At 41.5% G+C, this 16,442-nt stretch overlaps 1 long non-coding RNA gene across 1 annotated transcript in view; it reads left to right on the forward strand.

Annotated features, from left to right (window-relative positions):
* LOC123592796 overlaps nucleotides 1-13,025 on the forward strand; it is a 30,835-nt gene extending 17,810 nt beyond the window's left edge. Inside the window, exon 3 of the long non-coding RNA XR_006709941.1 lies at nucleotides 12,840-13,025. This is a non-coding gene — a long non-coding RNA (uncharacterized LOC123592796). The remainder of the gene's footprint in view (nucleotides 1-12,839) is intronic.
* The last annotated feature ends 3,417 nt before the right edge of the window (nucleotides 13,026-16,442 follow it).

Genomic DNA, 16,442 nt, shown 5'->3' on the forward strand with positions numbered 1-16,442 from the left:
GCAAATTGTGTGGAACATACTTTGGGGGACATTGACTTAGCGTTATTGGCTGGCCCATTGTTCATTTCTGCAGGAGACCAGGAATGGTCTTTTCGAGTTTTCGCTAACTGCCCATGTGAGCATGCCTGTATCTGATGGAGTTACTTTAAGAAAAGGTAACTAAAGTAAACAACTAATTATTTGATGTAATAGAAGGTAATAATTTGGGCGTGTGTTTGTGCATGCATGTGCACAGGTGTTTTCATAGACGTTGGGCGTGTGTTTGTGCCTGCATGTGCTGAGGTGTTTTCATAGACGATAAAGAGATATTTTTCAAAGTTTGTCCTATGCTTTGCATAATTCTTGACTATTTCCTCCCAAGATCAATATGTTATCAAATAGTGACCTAAAGTGAACAAAATGGAAGACAACATGCAGTGTATTCACCTTTAAGGCTCATGTTGGAATTGGGAAAGATGGGAGTGGCCACTGATGTTTTGATCTTTAGTTAAACAAGATTTAAAGCTGATACAAAGCAAATGGTTGAGGCAATAGAAGATCATATCGGAGCTGCTAGGGGGCCACATACCAGAACTCCAGGCAGTTAAATAGCAGGCCAAAAATACGGTTCCAACTAAGATATCCAAGCTCAATTTAGAAACATCCTTGAAATTTTACTAAAAGTCAAGCTGTAGGAGCACCTGAATGGCTCAGTCAGAAGAGCGTGGGATTCTTGATCTTGGGGTCGTGAGTTCGAGCCCCACGTTGGATGCAGAGATTACTAAAAAAATAAATAAGCTTGGGGGAAAAAAGTTAAGCTTTATATGAATACAGCAGAGGCATTTTATAAGAAATATGGATGAATAATTATTTGCTAAGTGATAATAAGTGACTCTAATTGGCCCTGTTTGGAAGGGGGTCATAATTTGTAAGCCAATGAACATGGTTTGTCAAAGGATTATTTTCTGCCTTGTGAATATGTTTATGTAAGAAGTCTTACAAATGTATAAAACAAATCACATCTGATGAATCTTCTTCATTAAAAAACTAAAATTACATGAGTTTAGGGCTCTTTTAAAAAAAAATAAAAGCTGGGGGCGCCTGGGTGGCGCAGTCGGTTAAGCATCGGACTTCAGCCAGGTCACGATCTCGCGGTCCGTGAGTTCGAGCCCCGCGTCAGGCTCTGGGCTGATGGCTCAGAGCCTGGAGCCTGTTTCCGATTCTGTGTCTCCCTCTCTCTCTGCCCCTCCCCCGTTCATGCTCTGTCTCTCTCTGTCCCAAAAATAAAAAAAAAAAAAAACGTTGAAAAAAAAATTAAAAAAAAAAAAATAAAAGCTGGTCTCTAGAATTGTCCTATATTCCACCTACCTATTAACTGCTGGACACAGTGCCTGGCTGGCTCAGTTGGAAGAGCGTATATTTTAAAAAATATTTTATTTATATTTTGGAAGAGCACAAATAAATGGTATTTTATTTATTTTGAGGGGGGAGCAGAGAGAGAGAGAGAGAGACAGAGAGACAGAGGATCTGAAGCAAGCTCTGTGCTGACAGGCTGACAGCAGTGAGCCCCATGTGGGGCCTGAACTCACCAATCATGAGATCATGACCTGAGTCAAAGTCGGAGGCTCAACCGACTGAGCCACCCAAGTGCTCAAAACATATGACTTTTGATCATGGTGTCATGGGTGGGGACATAAGAATACTTAAAAATTCATTTGGGGGGCGCCTGGGTGGCGCAGTCGGTTAGGCGTCCGACTTCAGCCAGGTCACGATCTCGCGGTCCGTGAGTTCGAGCCCCGCGTCAGGCTCTGGGCTGATGGCTCAGAGCCTGGAGCCTGTTTCCGATTCTGTGTCTCCCTCTCTCTCTGCCCCTCCCCCATTCATGCTCTGTCTCTCTCTGTCCCAAAAATAAATAAACGTTGAAAAAAAAAATAAAAAAAAAAAAAATAAAAAAAAAATTCATTTGGAATTTTGTTTTGATTTAACATCACGGATTTTAGTACAGCAAAGAGAAAGAAGAAAACACCCTCCTAAAAGAATATTACTAAGTCAATTTAATGTGCAGGGCAAAAAATTTTTAGCATAGACTTTATTGAGTTGCATTTTGTGTTTTCACTGCTGACAACAGAGATGTTTAGATTGAAATATAATCACAATGAAACCTTTTTAATTCCTGCTGATAAAGTTACCAAATTTGTAGGTCCTCTTTCCTTCTCAAAAGATTGTAACCAGTAAGAAGCTGTAGTAAAAGTCTCGGGTTAATATATAATGCCTTTTTAACAAAAATGCTGGTTTTGCAAAATGCAAGAAACTTGTAAAGATTTAAATAATGCTTATGAATTTTTAAAAATATAATAAATTGAATTTTTGTGTATCCAATTTTACTGTTAAAGAGAAAAGGGGAATGTTAATATGTTAGACTTTTGCTCACTATAAAAATATACTGAAACATTTGTAAGTGAAATTGTGAGGGTTAATGATTCATTTTAGAAATTTGTTTATACACAATTACTTTGATTTTGAAGTATTTCATTTTCGTATAAACTTTATTTTACCCTGATATTTAAAACTTTCTTAAGAGGGAGAAGGAATAATATTAGATAATGAATAATAATTCATTGGAAAATGAATACATACCTGTACCATAGCATCATTACGCTCATGTGGCTATATACCCCAATAATCAATGTAGCTTATAAATACTTACATTTTATGGCACTTGTGTTGCCCAGTTTCAACGCCATTCTTGGGAGTAAGCATAATAAAGTCTTTTTTTTTAATACTTGACTCGATTCACAAAACTGCTAGCATCCCAGCATTCTGAAACATTCTCCTGTGCCCCTATGAACTTAATCACTACCAGGAAGGTTTTTTTATGGCCCTAGGTAAAAAATTATGTGCACGAGGGAGTTTTAGCTGAATTTGGAACTGAGGTTATAGGTCACCAGCATCCACTCTAAATTTCCTCCATATAATTGGGCAAAGAGTACCATTGCTTCTAATTAAAAAGCCACACGTGTTGATTTTTGGGAGTCCAGAACACTCAAGAAGGAGAACCTGGATATTATCATTATCGGGATTTAGACAGAGGAGCAGGCTGGAAAGATCATCATGGAAGTCAGATTTCAGAGAGTCACAAAAATACTCTCTACTTTAGGTATAGTGTCAGGCTGTGACTGAATATACTCCGTATTCTTTCCTCCCAGACTGCCTAAACACTTTGCTAAAAAGAGGGCTTTGTGGGGAGAAATGAAAGAACCGTGGTGTTGAAGGACCAAACCTTTCTACTGGGGTTGGCTTTCTTTCCAGAGGATTCTGGATGGAACAAATAGGAGAATTCAATGGGGGGGGCTTAACCATTCTACTGTAGGACATTCTACTTGACCAGAAAATGAAAGGGAACTAAATGCTAGAGACAATGAGACAGACGATGAGGGCTTTTGGGTGTTAAGACCCTGAAACAAGGTGCTACAGGAGCTTTGGCATCAGAGCCTCCACAGGCATTGGCCCCAGTGGCACATTCAGTAGTAATGTTCACGGACTGAAGACGTAGAATGTTGTCAGGCTTCAAATTCAAGTATGGTGAGACAAGTACCCTCAAGGGCCTTCCTGCTGGAAATCAACAGCATGCTGCATCAAACATTCTTTCAGGTTCAGTGCTGGACTTCCAAGAAAGAAAAGACGTCTTGAAGCCCCTCTAAATAAACAGAGGCAAAAACTCATGTGCTAAAACCAGAGCAGTGAGGGGCCAGCAAAGGAAAGACAGATCTTCCAAAGGGCAAATACGCATGTCAACATCAGATCAGGTGAATGAAACATCAGGCTAACCCAGGCAACCCATAGTTGCCTAAAACCAGCATCTGTGAAAGTGTGAGTAGAAAGTGCCCCCTTAGTAGAAACTAAGGTGAAACGAAGGTTGATCAGTGTCAACCAAGCAAATATAAACTCACAACCAACAGTCATGCAGTCTACACCAACATGAGCCACAAGAGTGAAAATCTGCAGAAACAGATCCCCCAAGGACTTCTGTTAAAAAAAATATTTCAGATGTAAGGTATTGCAGTAACTCTGATTAAAAAAAAATAATAATAAAAGAAGTAAGACAAATTTAAATAAGCAAGGAGAGATAATAAACACAGGTAAGCAGATGTTAAAAGAAACCATGTAGTATTTAAAAATTTTTTTTTTTTTCAACGTTTATTTATTTTTGGGACAGAGAGAGATAGAGCATGAACGGGGGAGGGGCAGAGAGAGAGGGAGACACAGAATCGGAAACAGGCTCCAGGCTCCGAGCCATCAGCCCAGAGCCCGACGCGGGGCTCGAACTCACGGACCGCGAGATCGTGACCTGGCTGAAGTCGGACGCTTAACCGACTGCGCCACCCAGGCGCCCCACCATGTAGTATTTTAGAAATGAAAAATGTATATGTCAAAACATTCTCAAGGTCTTGTTTAAACAACAGATTAGCACAAATGGAGAAAGAAAATAGTGAACTGGAATGTTGATAAATTAAAAATCATATTATAATCTGTAAAGCAGTCCATAAAAAAAAAAACCCCACAGAGGCATAACTAGAAAGTCATTATAGGCACTCAAAGCAAAGCCCCCAAATACAGAAGGCAAAAATTGATAGAACTAAAGAAAATTATAAAGAAATCCACAATCATAGTTGGAGGTTCAGTAATTGAACTGGCAGATTAAAAAGCTGTAAGGATATAGAAATTTGAAAAATGTTTTAGCCAATTCGATTTAATTTAAATGTATAGAATAGCATATCCAACAAAAAGAGAAAACACATTCTTCTCCGATGCACATGAAACATCGAATAAGACAGACCAAAAGCTGGGTCATAAACCAAGCTCCAGCAAGTTTCAAGTGATTAAAATTCTACAGAGTATGTTTTCTGACTAAAAAGGTATTAAACTAGAACTAATAAAAACAAGATACCTCAGAAATCGCCAAATATTTGGAAATGAAGTAATGCAGTAACTTATAATTCCTGGGAGAAAGAAGAAGTAACAAAAGAAACTGGAAAACATTCAAAACTGAATGACAACCAAAACACAATTTATCAAAATTCCCAGATGCTGCTGAAGCTTTCTTTAAAAGATAACTTATAACTTTAAATTCATGTATCAGAAAAGAACAGGGTAAGTCAGTGGCCCCGTATCTACCGTAAGAAGCAAGCCACCAAATAAATAAATAAATAAATATGCAAATACAACTAAAAGCAGAAGAAAGCATAGGATAGAAATGAGTGGAAATCAATGAAATAGAAAAGAGACAAAGAATAGAGAAAATCAGTGAAGCCAAAAGTTAGTTCTGTGAAAAGTTTGGTCTTTGCAAAGAATAAAATTGATAAACCCTGCTTGATAAGAAAATGAAAGAAAACCTGTTGCAACATCACAGATGAAAGAGGGAACGATATCCCGATTTGTCACACAGACATTAAGAAGAAAATTTGGAGACACTGTGAAGAACTTTCTGCCAATAGACTCTACCGTGTAAGTGAAGTGGACACATTCTTCTTCAACTGAAGACTCAAGTTACTGAACTAACAAATAGAAGAACTTAAGAGTCCTGTATTTCTTTTTTTTAAAGTTTGTTTTTGAGATAGGAAAAAGGAGGCGGGGGAAGAAGCAGGAATAAGCAGACAGAGAGGGAGACGGAGAATCACAAGCAGGCCCTGCGCTGTGCAGAGCCGGAGGCCGGGGCTTGAACTCACGAACCTTGAGATCATGACCTGAACTGAAATCAAGAGACAGCACTCAACCAACTGAGCCACCCAGGCGCCCCATTAGAGAGATTATGCCATCCCCAGGTGTCCCTTGGAGATATTGTGGGTTCCATTCTAGACCACTGCAATAGAGCCAATATCGCAACAAAGCGAGCCACCCCACTTTATTTCCCGTGCATACGAAAGTTATGTTTACACTCTACGGTAATAGGAAAATCTAGGGGCGCCTGGGTGGCGCAGTCGGTTAAACGTCCGACTTCAGCCAGGTCACGATCTCGCGGTCCGTGAGTTCGAGCCCCGAGTCAGGCTCTGGGCTGATGGCTCAGAGCCTGGAGCCTGTTTCCGATTCTGTGTCTCCCTCTCTCTCTGCCCCTCCCCCGTTCATGCTCTGTCTCTCTCTGTCCCAAAAAATAAATAAACGTTGGAAAATCTAATCAATAATGGCAGAAATCATTTCAGTGGTTGTTTCTGAGGGGGTAGGGGCTGACTAGGAAGAAGGACAGTTTCGGGAGTTAAGGAAAAGTTTTATATAAATTGGTTCTTTGGCCAATCCCCCTGGAAGCAACTATCTTCCATTGTTGCCTCTGCCCCACCCTGTCACTCCCTCTCACTCCCTCTCAGGGGGCTTTGACTCCTGCGGCAGCTGTCACAGCAGTAAAATCCATCATGTCACCGTCTCAGGGCTTGCAGACAGAATGGACACCAACAAGGTGGGGAATCTCGGGGGCCATCTTAGAAGTCTGCTGGCCACACTGGTCATCTGTCCCAGGTCTTCTTCGGCAACAGGGGAATAAGTGACCCCTTTCTAGTGCTGCCCTTAAGAGGGGGCCGTAGTAAATTGAGCCTATTCCGAGATGGAAAATTTTAAATATTAAAAGACACCACAGAGACATAATATTTAAATGCAGTGGGTGATACTGTGCCAGATCCGGTAGTCCGGCAGTCTGGGCAAATTGACAGAATTGAAATACAGACAGCAGATAAATACAATTTTTGTATTCATGTTACATTTACTGAAGTCGATAACTTTAGTCCGTAAAGAAGTGGTTATGTAGAAAAATCTTTCTTTTGGGAATATACTCTGAAGTACTAAGAGGTAAAGTACCACGTTGTAGGCAACTTATTCTCAAATGTTAAAGAAAACATGATAATTATATATGTATATATGTTATATATAAGTATATATGCATGTATGTAAGCACAGACAGAGTACGCAAACCTGACAGAATGTTAAAAAGACGAAAATTGAAGTGAGGAGTTTGGGGCCATTCGTTATTATTCTGGTAATGTTGCTGTACCTTTGCAATTATTTCCGAACAAGATGATTTTTAAAAATTTCCCATAGAACCCCAGCAGACTCAGGACTTGAAAGATGCCAAATAAGAACGGAGGCAAGTGCAAAAATACTCAAGTCAAGAAATTTGTTGAGGGGCTTTGAATGTCTGTTGTGGTGATTCACCGCACCAAGAGCTTTTGCGCTTAATCAAATCGGTCCCAAGGATATATGAGAAATCGGCTAACGACAGAGATCTCTGTGGCTGAAACCATCAAATCGCTGCTTCAGCCCCCTGCCTATTACGGTGACCGCAGTCGGCTTCTTCTTTCCCACCCTGGATTCCAGCATCTGCATTGAATTCAGGGAGCCTCATTCCGAAGCAGCGGTTACCACAGGCATTACTGGCTCGCAGAGAGTAGCCACTGGAGAGTTTCCCGGGATGCTACCACTCCCTTTACAATGGTATTTCTCTCTGCTTTGGTGAAGGGTCTTCTGGATCCTCTTTGGGTATAGATAGGGGGTGGGTGAGCAATTCTTAGATGATAAATCTGCTCTGGCATTCCAATTTCCCTGGGCCTTAGATACTGTCTTTTACGATGTACCAAGGAGGTCTTGACATTTAGTCTTCATTTAGCGTAGGCTACTGAGTTCCGGTTAAGTAACCAAGAAAATTCTTAGAGCCACTCAAGCTGGCACATCGAATTCAGAATCTCGGCTCCGAGCTCCCGTATCCATGATTTCGATTTCGTCCAACATTATAGTTCTTCCAACACCCTTACAATCCATTTCCATACACGTACGTCGGGTTTCTGTCTGTGTAAGCTGACAGAATCCTGTAAGATTTTGGTGTGGCTCTCGTCTTCTCATGGTTCACACTTTGTAACTCATGCTCTGGGGTCTGGTGGCATTCTGGTCTGGTTGCAAGTCTAGAAGCAAGGACAGGCAGGGTGTGTGGGTCTTCAGAAATAACAGCGATTCCTTGCAAGGCAAACACCTCAGAGGAAGCCATTGTGGCCCGTTTAGGCAGATGAATACTAACACCAGCCAGTGAGGAAGGGCCTCTACCTGCAAAGGCGCCTCAGTGGAATTTGGGGGTTTGGAGTCTCCAGCTTCACGGGATGTGTCCAATTTTTAGGATGCTGCTTTTTCTTACCCAACACTGGAACTTTAACATCAGAAACCCTTCAGGGATGTGAATTCAATTTGACTTGTAATTCAGCTACCAGAAAGATTTGATATAGAATTTGTTTTTCAGAACTTCTGGCTCTGTGTCTGTAGGAAAAAAAAAAAAAAAAAAAAACCAGATTACTTGTAGGGAAGTCACAGAAGCATTCTGGTCCCGTATCAAGACGTTGACCTAGAAATTCAAAGCCCTGAGTTTATCATTTTTACTCCCTAAATTCTCCAGTTTCCTTAAAAACCGCTAACCGATCCGTGATACTCCTTATTTCCACCAAAATGACATCAACTCCTTGGTCACCCGAAGGTCCTGCCTGTCCCAGGCAGCTGATGCCAGACATCTGCAGGTGATCATCTAACGATCTCTTTTGCCACCACACAGTATGCACACATCTGTTATTCTTTCAAAAAACGTTATCCACCGTCTACCGCATGCCAGAGACTTTTCTCGACCCAGAGATACAGCAATCACAAGTCAGAGGCAGTCCCTGCTCTCATTCAGCTTGGTTCTAATGGATGAGACAGATGCATGAAAACTAAATTTTTAGTAGACTTTCAAGCATTTCAGTACTTTGCTGGAAAATAAAAGCAGCAGGAAGACAGATATTGATAGGAAGGACACGTTCAAGTCTGGTGACAATAAGCAGACATGAGCTCCTATTGGTAAAAGAGCGTTTAAGAATAGAAATAAGTATAATCAGTGCCCCTAACTTTGGAGACAAACTGAAGTACTGAATGTACTTCTATTTTTGACTTTTTCCTTAGCATGGTGAGTTGTTTGGGAAATGATTCAATAGTTATTTGTAGTTCCTAAATTCTCAACAGCAGTTGCCTCCTGATATGTGTCACTATATATTCTGAGTTGACATCTGCTGTCTGAATCACCAAAATAGTGCCTTGTTTTAAAATTTATCCACTATTGGCTTATGTTTTATCTTACTCGAGGCCATGTTATCACTACATGTGACATCTCTGTATATGTGTTTGTGAAACTGGGATGAAGTTGGCAAAACTTGAGATGGAGGAAACTCTGAAACATGTTTTTGCATTAGAAGAACAGGAGGCATAAGCATGTTTGGAATAGAGAGAACAGAGAAGGCGAAGCGATGTTGGAGAAGGGAAAGTAAAATGCAAGTCGGGAGCTGAAATGTCACTGAGGCAACAGACTTGGGAGTTCAGACGGCCATCGACTTTTATCATGGCTTTTGGTCTCCAGCAAATAGATTAAAGTCTCCCTCGGGAGTAAAGCTTTCCCTTGGTAGAGGAGATCAGTTTGTTGATGGTGATTTTGATGACAATATTCGTGATGACATTTTATGTCAAGAACGTTTCTCCAAATGGGACTTGACTGGACCAACTTTTATGCCAATAGAGAGATCAACACGCTGACCGACACTTTAGATATTGACATATCTAAGAGAGAAATAATTGACATAACTAAGTAATTGTGAAGTGTAACATATTAATCTCCGGAGTTTTGCAGAACCAAAAATTGTGTAGATGAAGAAAGAAAATCACAGGGTAGGGGCGCCTGGGTGGCGCAGTCGGTTAAGCGTCCGACTTCAGCCAGGTCACGATCTCGCGGTCCGTGAGTTCGAGCCCCGAGTCAGGCTCTGGGCTGATGGCTCAGAGCCTGGAGCCTGTTTCCGATTCTGTGTCTCCCTCTCTCTCTGCCCCTCCCCCGTTCATGCTCTGTCTCTCTCTGTCCCAAAAAAAAAAAAAAAAAAAAAAAAACGTTGAAAATCACAGGGTAGATGGTCACGATGATGAAACAATATAGTTAGCGTACATTTAATGTTGCACAACTGCCGTCTTATTTTTAAGAACTCAAATAAATGTTAAGCCTTTTGATAATTCTCCATCTTACGAGTTCTCCGTTTCCTCTGTGGCCAGATCAACCAGTCCCAGGAGATCCTCAGCAGATAAAGACAGGATTTTTTTTTTTTTTCTTTGCAGCCCTCTATCCCCACATTTTCAGTTTATTCTGGGCTTCCCAGATCCTTGTTGATATTTCATAATAGAAAATCCTATTGATCATTCAGATGTCTTTGCTAAAGAGCTGATATAGTTCAGATGAGTCAGTAATTGACCCACGTTACTGAAAACGCAAGCCAAAGAGCTGAGACTCATCCTGACTCATTGGAACCAGAGGCGGGTATTCTTTTTACCCTACAACACCATTCCATGGTGCAAAGAGGAAGCCGGAGGGATGTTCCAGCCTGGTCACCCTTGGCTGGGCTGTGCAGGGAGGCGGGAGGACACGGGTCTGGGAGTCAGGCAGCCCGGGCATCCAGTGCTGGCATTGTCTTGGCTTTGTGAATCTGGTAAAGATTCTCACACTACTGGGCATCTGTTCTCCCCAGACGACCTTAGAGGCTCTTTCAAAAGTTCACATCCCTATGTGGCGCTCAATTCCTCTGTGTGGCACTAGAGGCCAAAGCAAATAATTTGACTCTTTCTTGACCTCATCGCCAAAGAGTCTTGTCATAATAAAGTGGAACGCTTTGATTGTCTGACTTTGGGATCTGATAATGAAATTGTAGGGGAAAGTGTTACTGTTTTCCAACCCTCATACACGGATCTGTTGCTTTTTATATCCCCTGCCTTCTCTATGTGTGCCTGTTCTGGTCCTCTCTTGATTTGGGGGCATATATATGTGGGGAATAGGGTGAGCATTTCTGCAGAAGCAAAATAGGCCCTCTGTGTTTCAGCAGATTTTTGTCTTGATGGTTTCCTGAGGGTTTGTAAAGACTGGGGATTTTCCTCCCGTCAGCATGTACTGAAGAATGCCTACTATGTACTGGCTCTGTGTTAGTCTCTAGGAACCGGGAGAAATCTGGACATAGAGAGCCACTCCTATCTACACATGAAAATGATCATACTTTGGAGAGTCTCAAGGTTTGTTACCCTCTACCTGTTTTCTTTTGGGATTGAACAAGTTGATGCAAACCAACGTTATGAACGAACTTGATTACCTTTAGGGAGAAAATGCCTCACGTCTTGGGTTTTCGCTACAAATTTTAAGACTGAATAGCTGTTTTCAGAATGACAAGTTTGGCAGCCCACTTATAAGATGCAAAAGGAAGAAACACTAGAGATACCTCTATCATTTTGAAGTATGCGGAGCTATTTTTCCAAAGTCGGCTTTGCTGGCAGAGCAAGTCTGTTAATAACCTTGCAGTACTCCCTGTGTTGAAATAACACAAATTAGCATTTAACCCGGGAGGAAGAACACACAAAGTTATTTAACATTTACATAAAATTATGGAGTAAACTCCAAAACAGGTCGCCTCTGAAATGTATAATTACACTCAGCAGTCCCGTCAGCATACATAGAAACAATTTTATTTCCAATCATCTTCGGCTTTTATTCACTCAGGAATGTATCATTAAAATTTCCACAGAACAATGAACCTTAATAGGTGCTAATGCAATTGTGAATTATGGTAATTGTTACCTAAATTAATCTCTGTACTTTCCATTCCTTATTGCCCTATGCATAAGGAGTGTGAAAAAGATAATGTTGAAACTGACATTTGTATAAACGGTGTAAAGGGGTTATCTTATTTGATAAAAAATTTCACAAGAACTCGCTACTTTGTAAAGTGGTTGACTCCACGGGGGGTGGGGGTGCGGTGGGAAAGGTTGCAATGGCTCCAGATATGGTTTACTTGTGAAATTTGTGATGGAACAAGGTCATTGACCATCAGCTCACCTTGGATGCCGACACACTCAGTAAGGTGTCCAGAAGGCACACATATGGCCCCCCTGTGCATATCTTGGCAGATCTGTGCACGTGGTCACTTTCTGTGGGTTTACCTTCACTTGTTTATATAAACTACATCCAGCATGCTTGGTGTAATGAAACCCACCACTATGGGCTGAATTGTGCTTCTTCCCCTAAATTTTTATAGGTTGAAGTCCTAACCCCCAGGACCTCAGAATGTGACTACATTTGGAGATAGGGTCTTTAAATAGGTAACTAAATTAGAATGAAGTCATTACCTTCGGCCCTAATCTAAGTGGTATCCTTATAAGAGGAGATTAGGATGCAGAGAGACACGGAGAGGAGACCGTATGAGGACACAGACGATGGCTACTATAAGCCAAGGAGAGAGACCTCAGCAGAAACCAGCCTTATCAACCTAGGTCTTGGACTTCCAGGCTCCAGAGCCATGCGGAACAACATTTCTATTGTTTCAGACACCCAGTCTGTGCTACTTTGTTCCGGCCCCTCTAGCAAGTGAATGTCTACCCAGACTGGAAGTAACGAAACACACATTTTCATACTCCCTGTCACTCTTGACTTCCATTTGACCTTGGGCATATTGCTTAATTTTTTTCCATTTGCAAATGTAGTTTTCGTACGTTTGTTTATTTTAAATAGCCCCGCATCATATTCTTTTCTTTTTCTGACAGCACTTGGAGTTTCCTCTGAGGACATGCTAACTCCTCAATCTCAGGCCCCACAGTTCCAGGGAGGCTCTTCTAGCGTGCTAGCTTTAGATGAGGGCGTGTCACTCAGGTGTCCATCAGTATGTTCTATGCCCTCTGCCCACAATGATTGGTATAAGCATGGACATATCTCAGAGACCTGGACAATGAGGTTCAGTTGCAGGACTTAATTTGGAAGTATTGAGCAATTAAATTATGTTTTTCTTTTGCAGCTGCTGAGGTACAGGGGTGTGCCCAAGACTCCCTGTAACTGGCAGCCACAGTGAAGTCAACACGGAGAGAGCTGGACCGCAGGTAGGCATCCAGTACCGGGGACCTGTGTGAGCCCCTGATCCAGCCTTGCGTGAAGCCAATGATCCCTGGAACCCTGTTGATTAATAAACCAGTAAATGCCTCCACCTCTCTTCCACTTTAAGGCAGTTCGACTTGCACTTCTAGCATGACTGCTGAGTCTTTAGTCATATAACGGCTTAATGCTTTGTCTCTTCTCCTGCGAAATGAGTACACATTTGTAATGCTAACTATATTTCCCCCCAAATTAGGTATTGTGCAGAACACTGATATTTCTCTGGTGTGTCTGTGGGAGGAGGTAAAGAAAGGTAAAGAAAAGACTATCAGAGGTCACATGCAGACCTTTTTTTTCCACCAGGGGCTGATGAAGTTGCTGCAGGGCCAGAGACAAGGGCTGTTGTTGGGACACTTGATATGGTTTTTCTTTCCATCTCTGGCAGGTCTCTAGGCTGTCAAACAAGCTGAGCAAACGGACTTTCTTAGGGCACTTATGGACAGAGGTATACTTGGGCCTGGTAGTAATAATGGAATTTAAAGAGCAGTATCATCAGCTTTGCTAAAACAAACAAACCAAACCAAACCAAAACAAAGCAAAACCCTGGGTTGATGCAAATCTCACTGGGTTCAAGTGGAATGCATCATAATTAGTGGTATTTTATAGGAACTGTTTCAGCGGGCCAAGACCAGGATGAGCTTTGCCATTTTTAACAGTCTTTGGAGGAGTGATTATCAACCAGAGGTGAAGAAGACTTTTAAAGATGCACGAGTCTTTTACCTCCCAATACCAAACCTGCTCGTACAGTTTGCAGTCAATTTCAAGGGCTCTGTACTTTCACAGCCCACCTCCCTCCTGGACCTTGGCTCAAGAGCTCCTGCTCTAGCCACATCTGCGTGTTGGCTGATTTAGTTGCTACGCTCTTCATGTTTTCTGGATCCAGAATCTCAAAATTGCAATTTAGGCAGCCCTGCTAATTCATTTCTTCAACTGCTGTTAGCTTTTTCTTTTATTTTGGAGGTTGTTTTGTCTCTGCTTTTATTTACCTCTGTGTATAATCTAAGGAGGACTTCCTTGTTTATTTCGAAAGTGTTCCTTGGCTGCGTGCTGTGTATCAGGAGCTGTGGGAGATGCTGGTGATATAATGAGAATAAAAGGAGAGGGGCCCAGTGCCCCTGGAATTTATGGGCTGTTGGGAGAACACTGGACTTGGGTGATGTTTTATCAGCACAATCAAATATTGGCTGTTCTTTCTCTGGAATGAGGTCACCAGATCTGTGGGGCTCAACTCAGCCAGGGACCAGAGTCTGGAGGGGACTCTGATACCAGAGGGTGTGTAAAGACTGCCTCATTAGCTGGTCCAGCTTTGCAGAAATGCTCGGGGGTATCACAGGGCGAGAGTTAGGAGGACTAAGGATGGCCTATCCTTTTGTCGGTGATTTCACACCAGAGTCAGAAGTAGAATGAGGCAAAAGTGAATGAGACACCTGCCTTCAGATGGAAAATTTATGAAAGTTCATGAAACAAACAAACAAACACCCTCTCTGTTATCTGTATCCAACAGGACCATGAGGGAGTGAGGGTGAGCCCTGCAAGGTCAAGGTGGGTTCTTGTCTTCACTTAAAATTTTGATATTTTGTTCATCATGGATAAATTCACTTTGGGAGTTTAAAAATGTTGCATTAAAATATAATTTCCCTTGATCGCTAAAATTTTTGGCACCCCCTTAAACTTTGTGCCCAAAGTCAAGGCTGAACTCTCCCCACCTTGTCCCAGCCCTGCCTCATGATGTAGGGATAAGTCACAGAGCTTTGTTAAGAAATGTTTGCAATGTATTTTGAGTGTATATAGGATGTGTACTCTATTAATAAACATTTTGCTTGATGTGATATATATTTTTGGTATATATAATTGGGGATATATATATAACTCAAATTAATTTTTTAATTTAAAATTAATCTGAATTCATGGATTCCTTAAAACTGTAAAGTAGGCGTAATTTAGAGTCAGCAGGTAGAGACACATAGAGCATATAGACGCATCAGTTTTTGAATCAACGTCTCTTAACTTAGCTGAGAAATCCCGCCGCACGGCATCGTGTTTGGTTCTGAGGTTTAGCTGCAGTCTCCACGTCTATTGGCCACAAAGAGCTGGTGAAGGAGTTCATTGCATGAGCTGCGGCCTTGACCGCCATGCTGTGAGTGGAGACCGCTGAGCGTTTTCCCTTTTCCTGGTTCTCTGTGCGGTCTCTCAGCCCTCACCTCTGGCTTCATGTTGGCCTCATGTCTCGCTGCTCCACGTCCCACGTCTCTGTTGCCTTCTCTCCCTAATCTCCTACTTGTTCCCGGATCTCCCTGACACCAGACTTCACTTTACGTTTCATCCCTGACTCCTCTCTTGCTGGCATATATCTGTCTCACACTCTATTTCTCCACCATCTGGAACAAGTTCTAGAAGCCTAATTAACTTGTAAAGTGTGTTCAGTTTGGATGGCAAAACCCATCTTTCTTCCCTGTGACTCGTACCTCCTGACCTTTCCTCATAAAACACTCATGTCCTATTTGCTACCCTGCGCTCGGTTGTCATTACTTTGTGTTGACAGTTTTATTGTTTCCTGGTGACCCCTGTCCATCCACAATTACTACGGTATGTAGCAACCTGCTTATTTCAAAGTTAAATGTGTGGAACAAAAATAAAACCAAAAAGTTCTACATTCTAGGGAGAAAAATCCAAGTTTTTAAAATATAACATATATTCATTCATACATAGAAAAATTCTATTATAATTTATTTTGCTAAATGAGTGAGTAGGTCTCTTAAACATGTCCAGATAACAGTTAGTAATGCTTGGTTCTTTAGATCTCCGAGGCTCTTAAAGTCACGCATATAAACAAGCAGATTTTTCATAGAAGCCAAAATCAACTACAAAATAATATATTGCATCAAGAAGCAAACAAAAAAATGGCTTTAAAGTATGGACTATAAATGAAGATGATTCAGTCTTTCAAAATGCCCTGGATTTTACATAAAGTAAATATATATTTAGGAAACTGTATGACCAGATCGTAATTTGGGAATGAAAATAACAAAGAAAAGTAGCTTAGTTACATAGCAGAATAGTGTGAGGGTAAGAAGACCAAAGTCTTTCCCTTCGTCACTGCCACTTGATTGCACAATAAGCCTGGGCAGGATGCGCACCATGTGAGTGCCTCATGTTGGTGAGTGGAAGATGGGGGCTAAGAAAAATGGCTTCCACCCAGTAATCACTAAAGCTGATATAAATTAGCATCACAGAGCTTAGTACAGACTTGTATTTAAGGAAATCATTTCTCTCTGGTTGCATTCATTCCTGTTATGAACTTAAATAGAAAGGGACTATCGTTTGCTTTTAAAAGTTGAAAGGCCAACACAAAGATATGGAAAGAAAAAACAAGTCTGGCATGTTCCACAGGAGCCCAAGAAGTTTGGCAACTTTCTCTCAGATACGAGTACTTCTTCTTCTATGTCCTTGTGTGCCCTTTATTTGGAGT

Source organism: Leopardus geoffroyi, chromosome D4, assembly GCF_018350155.1.
Source record: "Leopardus geoffroyi isolate Oge1 chromosome D4, O.geoffroyi_Oge1_pat1.0, whole genome shotgun sequence".
Classification (NCBI taxonomy): Eukaryota; Metazoa; Chordata; class Mammalia; order Carnivora; family Felidae; genus Leopardus; species Leopardus geoffroyi.